The 10,164-nt window shown below is 42.4% G+C and overlaps 1 long non-coding RNA gene across 1 annotated transcript in view; it reads left to right on the top strand.

The window, feature by feature from the left end:
• The first annotated feature begins 322 nt into the window (after positions 1 to 322).
• LOC109307222 overlaps positions 323 to 10,164 on the top strand; it is a 17,424-nt gene continuing 7,582 nt past the window's right edge. Inside the window, exons 1-2 of the long non-coding RNA XR_002100208.1 lie at positions 323 to 417; positions 2,994 to 3,120. This is a non-coding gene — a long non-coding RNA (uncharacterized LOC109307222). The remainder of the gene's footprint in view (positions 418 to 2,993; positions 3,121 to 10,164) is intronic.

Here is a 10,164-nt window from a genome sequence, read left to right as displayed (position 1 = left end):
CAGTGTGGACAAGAAGTCAGCTGATCTCAGTAGCGTTGCTTGGATACAAGGACAAAAAATGATGTATGTACCTCAATTTCAGGTTGCCAAGAGCTTTATAAAGACCAGGTACTGAAACAGCAAAGAAAATCAAACCAAACATTTCCTAATCTGAAAATCTGAATTTGAGTTTTGGAAAATGATATGGGGTATGGACAGTGGGTTTTGTTTTATCCAGACCAGTATACACAACTGCAGTAAGTTGTAATCAGTAGTATTTCTTTTCAGAGAACCAAAAGATTGGAAGGGATCTCAATGGATATCTGGTCCAACTTCCGTATCTCTGGCCAAACCTTATTGAACTTCTCAACAATCTCCAATGATGGAGATTCCACAGCTTCCCAAGAGAGTCTATTTCACTGCCCTATTGTTCTAACAGTAAGGAAGCTTTTCCTGATGTCTAATTTAGTTTGCTGCAATTTAAAGCCTTTGCTCCATATCCTATCTTCTGCAGTAAAGGAGTAAAGATATCTTCCCTCTTCCTTATAACTGCCTTTCATATATTTGAAAACTGCCATCATGGTCTGCCCCCTCCCACTTCCCCAATGTTTTCTGCATGCGTAGAACATGCCTAGTTCTCTCAAACTTTCTCAAACCAGAACTGCACACAAAACTTCCAATGAGATGTAATCAGGGCCAAGCAGACTGGGAATATCGCCTTCTTATACTTACTCATTTTACTTTTTTTCAGAAGTAGACAGGATAGTCTCCTGTAGAAAATAATTCTTGGCTCCATGAACAAGAATGAGGAAGTACTGAAAAAAAATTCCTTCCTATGACATTTTGCTTTGTCGGTGAGATTCCTCTCTGCAGGAAATAATGGACCTTAATTATGAAGATTCCTGTGATGGTGCAGGACATAATCTCTCATTTACGCTCTCCACTTAAAAAAAGAAGAAAATTTAGAGATAATTAAAGATGTTAGACTGACTTCCTTGGAAACTAAACTCTTTTGCATAGTCTCAGGACGGATATTATAGCATGCACCATTTCTGGAATCAACCTGCAGACGGGGTTCTGTCCTATAGAGGAAACAGCCACAGGAGTGAAAGCGTTACTCAGTTTCCAGACTCATTGATTCCTCATGTTCACTGCCAGTTAGCAATGGCTGGTTTTGTAATGTTGATGCATATCCACTGGGAGCTAAGCAAATGTCTCTCATAGGTCACTATATGGAGCCATCAGATAAGCTGGATGTGAAACAGTGACATAGAGAAAAGTGTTGTTTTCCTGTATCAAAGCCTTGAACCATCTAAGCAGAGCTTTATAATGTGTGTGTTTTATATATCTTCCTTGCTTTTTTTTGACAGTAGTGACACTTGTGGTCTTATTCAAGGTCAGGGCTGTGACAGGTTCACTGGATAGTGGACCGATTTGTTGCTTTTGGGTTGAAAGCTCAGTCTTCCATGAAAATGAAATATTCCATTTAGAGTGGTAGATTTAAAGCCTTGGCATGTTTTTGCTATCATAAATGCTGGCATAGTGTACTTACAATATCTTTAAAGAACGTCTGGAATTTGGATTGTTTTATGTGGTGTTTAATATAGTAAATGTAGATGTGAAACACTATGGCACACTGTAATTTTCCCTATGGAGTACTGGTCCATAATGGTTTCAAACCAGTCTGGTTTGATTACCATAGCTCTGAAATAACATTTAACATGTTTAATGGAATCAGATGCCAGAGCAGTCTTTTCTGCCCAAGTGCAGGGGGGCTGGACTCGACCTTGTAAGGCCCCTTCCAGCCCCTGACATCTATGAATCTATGAATCGCCTGTTGAGGGCAGAGCCAGATGGCATTTCATGTTTTGACATGATGTCAAAGGAAATCACGCTCCGTTTAAATCCTGTAAAAACTGTTAGACTGTAAATGTTTGTTATCCTAGTGAAGCTGGCATTAATCCATGAAGTCAATGTTATCCAGTCCAAGTTGTGGGACTGCATCATGAACAGAGGTGCCAGTGCAGACGCACAGCCCTTATGTGAAAATACAAACCACTTGTATTTCATTACATTATGGTTTCCGGATTGGGGTTCTCTCTCTGCTTTGGAAGTGCCATATTTCTAAATTAAAAGTCAACATCTGCCAATTGATTTTGTGGTAGTTGGGAAGGAAACATTGTATAGAGGTTACACAACTATATAGTATGAATATTCATCTACAATTTATTAAAGACATAATTCTTATATATAATTGGGTTCCTTCCACCTCTAAATGTAACGTTCAGTTAATTCAGTTACTTAATAAGGAGACTCCTTTTTCTGTGATACTTACTTGGCACCCAAGTCAACTCCTGTTCACTTCAGTGGAAGAGGGGTCAACTCCTACACTTTTATGTTCAGGAAAGAAGTCTTTTTCTGGTTAAAGAATATGGATCAAAACCATTCCTTCAAAAGCCTATTGAAGAAAGACTCGGTGCAGAGAAAGTAATATGGACAGCAGGTACTTTTTCCATTCATTATATACAGTAGGCAACTGCTTCCCCATTCTTATCTTACAATGGGAGAGTTCCCAGAAGATAGAAACCAATTAACTCTTTATTTTGACAGTGATCATTTTAGGTGTTCTTTAATGGGCATTATTCTTGCTAAATTATAGATGAGTTTAAAGTAAGACAAATGCTATTATCCGATTTATTTATTCATGGGATGTCATCTGTAACATACCCACATTGGTTTTTCTCAAAGTTTAGTATTGATCATTTGCTTTAATCAGATGTATCAGGGGATGCTAAAAGAACCAACAGTTGCAGCTTTGAATATCAGCATCTCTCTCTGGGTCTCTGCCAGGCCATAAGTGAGTGCTGAGGACATGTTACGCATTAGGTAGCAGTAGCAGTAAGTGGGGGTTTACTTTCCCTGCATTAAGATAAGTGGCTATGGGTCCCCCAAACTCTGTCATGACTGATGATTAATCAGTCTGATCTGGCATGCCATTACTGTTCTTTTTCCAGCTGATTCCAAGTTTCTACAGGACCTTCAGCAGAACTCTTGTGAGATGATACCCAGTAGAATTGCTAGTAGCATGAGAAGGATGCTGCTCACTGTAATGGTATTGACTGGTATCCACTGTCTCTCCAGGTAAAACCTTGTAAGATGAAAGTAAATATTCCCTATTCCATAGTAGTTGTGCAGCTCAAAACGAAGTCTAAAATCAGAACTCTGTCTGAACACAATTTAAAACGGTTCAGTTTTGTTTCTACCATTATTAATACTGTGTAACAAAGAGCCAAATGAAAAACATGTAATATTGCAATCTATCATAGCATAGTGAATGTCTCTGAGAGTTCTACATTAGAAAGGAAAATGTCTAATTTTCACACTTCACCTAAGTTTTTATGCAAATAGCAAGAAATCTGTCCTTTTGTCTCTCACTTTGCTGTTGAAGTAGGTATAATTTAAATTGTAGTACACTGGAATACATTCACAGGCAATGACTGCACATCTCTGATTTTACTAGAAGGCAGAAGTGAATTCAGCTTCTGAGGAAATACAAAATCAGCCTCAAAACTTACAACACATTCCTATACTATGGCTTTGGTATCATGAAGTAAACCAATATATGAAAATTATGAACCAAATCCTTAGGAACTGACTGTGTTCCAGTGATGTCCCTGTACCACTCTGAGGATGATTCTGTTTTCATTTGTACTAATGTAAATCTAGAAAAACTCCATGGAATTCAATGAAGCTACACTGGCATAAAATGAGTGTGAGATCTGACTCAGGACTGTTGACCTCAAGGGTGCAGGACCTGCATCTCATTTTTCCCTCCATCCTTATATTGCCAAAGTCTTTTCAGACTCAGAAAAGCTGAGTGAGAAACTTCAGACTGAGATTTAATTGAAGAACTGATTTATAAAACATATCCCTTCACTGGTTCCCCTTCTCACAGCCAGTAATTTTCATGCAATTTTGTGCAATTGTGTAAAATGTGAAACAGGAAGCATATTAGTTTCTGTGCAGTCACAAAGCATATTTTTAAAGATAAATATCCCTATAAAATGATATATAAGATCTTTGTAGTGATCCTCCAAAAGATTCAACACATTTTTAAATTAACCTTTATCGCAATAAATTATGTTTTAAGAAGGCCTGAGTTCTCCTCTTTTTCATAGAAGCTGTAGAAAAAGATAAAATGTGTCTCTTTCATTTAAAGCAAGATACACAGTTTGCCCAACAATCTGCACCCATCCATGTTGTAACACAGAGGCCCCATCACTTTACGCAGTCCCATCTGCTCCTGTTTTGAGGCAAGTATTCTCCGGGCTCTGGAGTACTGGATAGCATTTCTGTTAAAGTCTGTCAGTGTCTGTAGTTAGTCAGCTGGAGAAGCTGCTGCTGCTATCTCTGCAGCTTTCACAGCCATGACAGCCTGGGGAACAAGAGTATTAGAAAAGAACCTGCTTCTTCCACGTGCTAGTGGAGAGCTCATCACCTACCTTTGGTCCTGGGTTTTCTCCTTTTGTACATCTTATGCTGTTGCAAACAGTGATGTAAATACATACACACAGGACTGATTAGACTAAGCACAGAGACACAGTACACCATCAGCAGGCACATTTCCAAGGACGTAGGATAACATTTTCAAAAGTGAGCCTAAGTCTGTTCCCCTCAGGTAACATGTAGGAACAAGGCTAATTAATTTTTCAGTTTGGTAGTTGCAGCAAAGACGTCTGGGGGAAAAAAAATTTGGCTTGCACTCCAAACCCAGGTTCTTCAGGTTTTTCAGTGAAACAGAATGGCTTTAGATTGAAAGCCTAGTTTCCCATGCCCTCACAGAGTGCTTTAACTGCTGGATGTGAGAACAGGGGTCATCTCCTCCTCCACTTTGTGACCGGTGCTGAAGGGCCAGATTTGATAGGCACCTACACTTAAAAACTGGAACACCTACAACTTGGGCATCTTGTCAAGGAAAGCCATTCATTTTGATTGGGTTTAAATGGCTAGAAACACTAAATTGTCAATGAGGAGACTTAGGTACCTCCAAAAATTAAATCATGGTTATGTGTTAGGTGCTCTACACAGAAAATGAGAAGAAGGCACCTCCAAATGGTGATACAGAAAGGTAATAAGTGACTAGCACCAGCCAATAGGAAATGTTCAGCAAAGAAATGCATCTGAACCCAGGCCACTCTGAAGAGCACATGTGCCTGAATTACACTGCACAATAGGTGCCTTCAGTTACTGGTGATTTGGAGCACTTAAGTCTTGTCCTGAGGACAGGAGCCTACTGGTGGTGATGCCACTGCCCACATTTTGTCTACGGCTTAGTGCCTGGAGCATTCATCTCGGAAGTGGGGGAACTGGGTTCTAGGCCCTCCTCAACCTGAGGGGACTTAAACTCACATCTTCTTTCACCCAGGAGGGTGCTGTAATCACCAGGGTCTAAGCTAAACTGGATTAAAGCACCATCTATCTCTCCTGTTGAAGCTCAGCCAACGGGCAGCCAAGAAGGCAGGAGTCATGGAGCTAAAAGTGAGGATAGACATGAATGAGCATGCTACTATAGCCTCATGGTTGCAGCACTCAGTTTCATTCAGTTACCTGTGGAACCAATTTCAATCTGACCATGAGTCTTTTTTGTGAATCTGTTCCCCAAATTCAAAACATTTCTCTTAGGAATTACCAAAATCAATCATTTTTATATTTCACCCATCTTTTGTTGTTCTAAAACAATTTGCTGAATTTGTCTCGTATTTGTGAATAGTTCCAGTTATTTTGAAGTTGCATATGTTGAAGAAGAAATGCATCCATCCCACTCCCTGCCTCTTAGAAGTCTAGTCCCACTGACTTTTTGTGAAGTTTACGGTCCTAAGTTCTAAACTTTATTTGTGACTTCTGGTACCCACGTCATGAAAATGATACACCTAAGGACATGCTCACAAGGCAAAATGAAGCTGTTCAAAGAACCTGGAGCTAGGTCTCAATGAGCTAGCCAGTGATGTCAAGAAGTCCATGCATCTAAATCATAGCACCTCATTTACCTTACATGTGCAAATCACTTTTGAAAACAGGAGTTAGGGTCTTAAGTCACTTTTTAACACTTTACTCACATGCTTAATTGTGTCCTTTTAAAATCTCTTTTCTCCTCAACATACGCAGACTCCATTTTCAAATGGAATAGTGTTAGGAACAGAGAGGATCAGAAGAAAAGAGATCTCTTTCAGTGCCTGGGGCATGGTGGGGCAGGAGGGGATTATGCTGACCACTAGAGAACGGTGGAGGAGAAGTGTCTTACCTGATGGGGCTCCCCACGAGCGGGAACTGTTACTGTTGTGGCTGCTTCTGAAGCCGTGTGGGTCTGGGCTGCTGCCACTGAGAAACAGGCAGCTGCACGAGCTTCCTGGGGTCCCCCTCCTAGTTCCCCATTTGCTTCCCCCCCCAGGCACTGGCCGTGACAAAGTCTCCCCAGGGGGGTGCCATTCTACCCCCAGATATGGGTGTGAGGCCTGGGTGTGAGGTCTGTACCTGCCCCTCTCCTATAGCTGGGCAGCACAGAGCTGCATGTGCTTTGGCAAGGATTTCTGGAGTGAAAGGGCTATACTGGTGCCTCCACTAAGTTGGCACCCTGGGCTGGTGCCCTGCTCTTCTGTCCTGGATCCTGCCCCCTCCTCCCTTTATGCTGCTGGAGCATAGAGGGGAGAGGCAGGGAGAGGGGGCAGGAGCCAGGAGAGAGCCCTTTTCTAGATGTCAATATTAATTTTTTATTTAGTTGTTCCAGGGTGGAAAATGTGTTTTTATACTGTATCTTAGGTGTTGTTAGTGATGAGAATAATTTTCCTGTGCAGGGAAAATTGTACTTGGTAGGTCTCATCTTTGACAATGATTTCTTGCTGTTAAAAATGCATTGAAATTTCTATCTCTCTCTCTCTCATTAGATATAATCTGTACCTTCTACAGAAGCTGTTTAACTTTTAATTGTAGTCTATATACACAACATCCCTTGCCTTCCTCCATATGCTAATCTGTGTTCGCATACAATCTGTTTTTAGTGCCCTGCATGCCATTTGCACCTTAACCTAAATGATCTGCAGAAAGGAGGTTTCTCTCTCATAGTGTAATTTTCTCTTCAACGTTTGGAAAATCCAAAGTGCTATGCAATTGCCAAGTATTATTTATTTATGATTACTAGGCCAAATCCATGTTTCATATTCCTTTGTTTTTGCAAAAACTGTTCTCAATCAAACTTTAATTGAAATTAAGGTTCTAGCCCATTTTTACTATTAAGAATTGCACTTGAACATTCAAATGATAAATTAAGACTAAAGGGACTCTCTTTTCTTGTTTTACGAAAATTTAGGAAGTGCTGGATTAAATAATGGAGATGGGAGTTTTTAAAAAATTGCAGAGATAAAATGATTGCTGAACATGAAACTCCAGCTAAAGCACATTAAGGAGAAAATTGTTACAATGTACAGGGATTTATGCATGCATCTCTCACCAGTACTAATGGGAGTTCCACCAATAAATCCCCCTGGATGGATATGAAACTACACCCAGGGATGTGTTTGAGCAGATCTTATCTTCAGCAATCATTTTATTTCTACACTTTACTGTTCCCATTCTATAATGCAGCTCTCTATAATTTTTCTAAAAGATTTTTATCAGTCTTGATCAAGTGGGTTAGTTGATAAATGGTTGAGAGGTGCAGACGACAAGGAAAGATGCAATGAGTCATGCTGTTTCCTAGAAACCAGACAGCAAATAGCTTTCAACAACTATTTCTGACTTCCCAAGTACCCTCTCAAGACATAATGCACACTGCAGCAATACCTGTACTTTCATCTGTACAAAAATTTGTGAGGTAACAATAAGAAACTGAAGTTTAAATAGGGCTGTTTGCAGAACCAAGAAGCTGCTGATCAGTGACAGGGGATGAGGGGCTAACGTTATTAGTTTAACTAAGATCACTTTAGTATGAACAAGTACATTTTATTATACTTAAACATGTTATGCTTTGAGGAGGCCATGTCCCAGATTGTGGGCATTACCTTAGGATGGTTTAAGGAGACAGTCCCCTGTGTTGAGGATTATAAACACTAGGATTCTACAGGATAATATACCTCATTTTCTTCTCTCCTGCCAGAACCTGGTTAATGACGAGTGAGGGTAGCTACGACTGACTCTTTATTGTAGTTTGTATCCTCAGTACAATGATTGCAGTGCATGGCTTGGCCTTGTGAAGAGGATACACTCCATGAAAGGGCTGGGCACAATTTGGCCATAAATATGCAATAGGAATGTTTACAACTCGTGTCATATGAAATAGTGTGCCCACATCTGGAACATGGTGTGCAGTTGGAGAAGCCCATCTCCAAAAGGATATAATAGAACTAAAGAAGGTACAGAGAAGGGTAATAAAGATGATCAGGGATATGGAAAATCTTCCATGCCACGAGAAGCTCAGAAGACCAGGACCTGTCAGTTTGGAAATAGATAATTGAAGGGAGATATGACAGAGGTTTATGAAATCATGACTGCTGTGGAAACATTCATTGTGTATCATAACACAAGAACTGGGGGAACCCCATGACATTTTCAAGCAACAGGTTGAAAACTAACAAAAGAAAGAATTTTTTGCGTAACTGGTTTGTGAAACACATTGGCATAGAATGCTGTCAAACTCCACAGAATAACCAGGTTAAAAATAGATTATACAAATGGAGGATTTGTCCATCAGAGCCTATTAAACACAACACTACAGGCTCCCTACAGCTGTGACGGGTAAGTGGGAGGATATGGCAGAGGATGGATCACTCTACACATGGCCTGTTTCTTATAAAGCTACTGCTACCTGTCACGGTTAGAAATAGGATGCTGAACTAGAGGGGCCCTTAGTCTCACTAAGGCAGTTCATATGGTTTTATGCTCACTGGTGCAGTTTTCTTCAAAGTTCCCTACAAACAACCAATGGTTGCATCCAGACCCTTTGAGACACTGCAAGAGGCACATGCAGGAATGAAAAAATGTTAGAGCTCAGGGGCAAAATTGGACCCCTGGATATCCAGGGGTCAAAAAAAACCCACAGAGAAAAAAATTGGCGCAGGGCACCAGGGCATGGTCCCAGACTGTGCCCTGAGGCAACCAGAGGCTGGGTCCTCCACAGAGATGCTCTGGTAGCAGCCAGAGCATCTCTATGGTTGGCTCTTGCCCCAGTGCTGTAGCATGCTGTCTGCCTGTGTGGGGCAGGCAGTGTGCCAGCTGCAGGAAGCTGGACCTGGGCTCCTGCTGGTAAACAGGGGGTAGAGGGGCTAGAGGAGTGGGGAGGGGACCTTGGGGATACCCCTGCTGGCCCTGCCTGCTCCCTGAGCCCCATCCCTTGCTTCGTCCCAAGCCCCCCCAATCCCTGTCCTACCTGGCCCCATCCCCTGCCTGCCTCCTGGGCCCCACCATCCCCACAATTAAAAAAATAAAATAAAAAAAAGCCCACACTCACCAAGCTGGCACTCACTACAGTAGCAGCTTCCCACCAGCACAGGGCTGGATGACAGCTAGAGCTGCACGATGCCCTGCCCACCAGAGCCCCCACAGCCCCTGGTGCTGCCAGTGAATATGAGGCTTTTTTTTAAGTGCTGGTAGGCTGGGAGGGGTAGTCATCGGGGGCTGGGGGTGCAAGCAGGGGGTAGGGCCCTGCTGGGGGGGTTTATGCCCTGTGGGGGGCCATGGTCCCTGTGGGAGGCTGTAGCCCTGTGGAGGGGCAGTCCATAAGCTGGGAGGGGCTGTGTCCTGCGGGGGACAAGGGACCCACTCCTCCTGAGCAGGCCCCCCCTGCACAATCCCCCCATGATCCACCCACACCTACCCACACACCCCACATCCCCCCACATCCCTCCACAGCCACTCACCACCCCCCACACCCCTTCCCATTTCCCTCTGGTGAATCCCACATCTCCCCCAGCACACACCCAGCATGCCCAGCTGCCAGACAAGATGAGACCTGCTGGCAGGAGCTGCGGCTGCAGGGGCAGCTGTCCCCACATCCTGGTTAGTGAGGGGGTCACAGGGAGCTCTAACTGCTCTATGGTAAGAAAACCAAAGGCAAACAGCAAAACATATAGGTTTTTAGAATTCATTTTATTATGATGACAGAGACACAGGTAGGCTGTCAAATTGCTTTAACAT

Source organism: Crocodylus porosus, unplaced genomic scaffold (assembly GCF_001723895.1).
Source record: "Crocodylus porosus isolate Cpor-Errol unplaced genomic scaffold, CroPor_comp1, whole genome shotgun sequence".
Lineage (NCBI taxonomy): Eukaryota > Metazoa > Chordata > Crocodylia > Crocodylidae > Crocodylus > Crocodylus porosus.
This window is presented reverse-complemented; position numbering and strand designations above follow the sequence as displayed.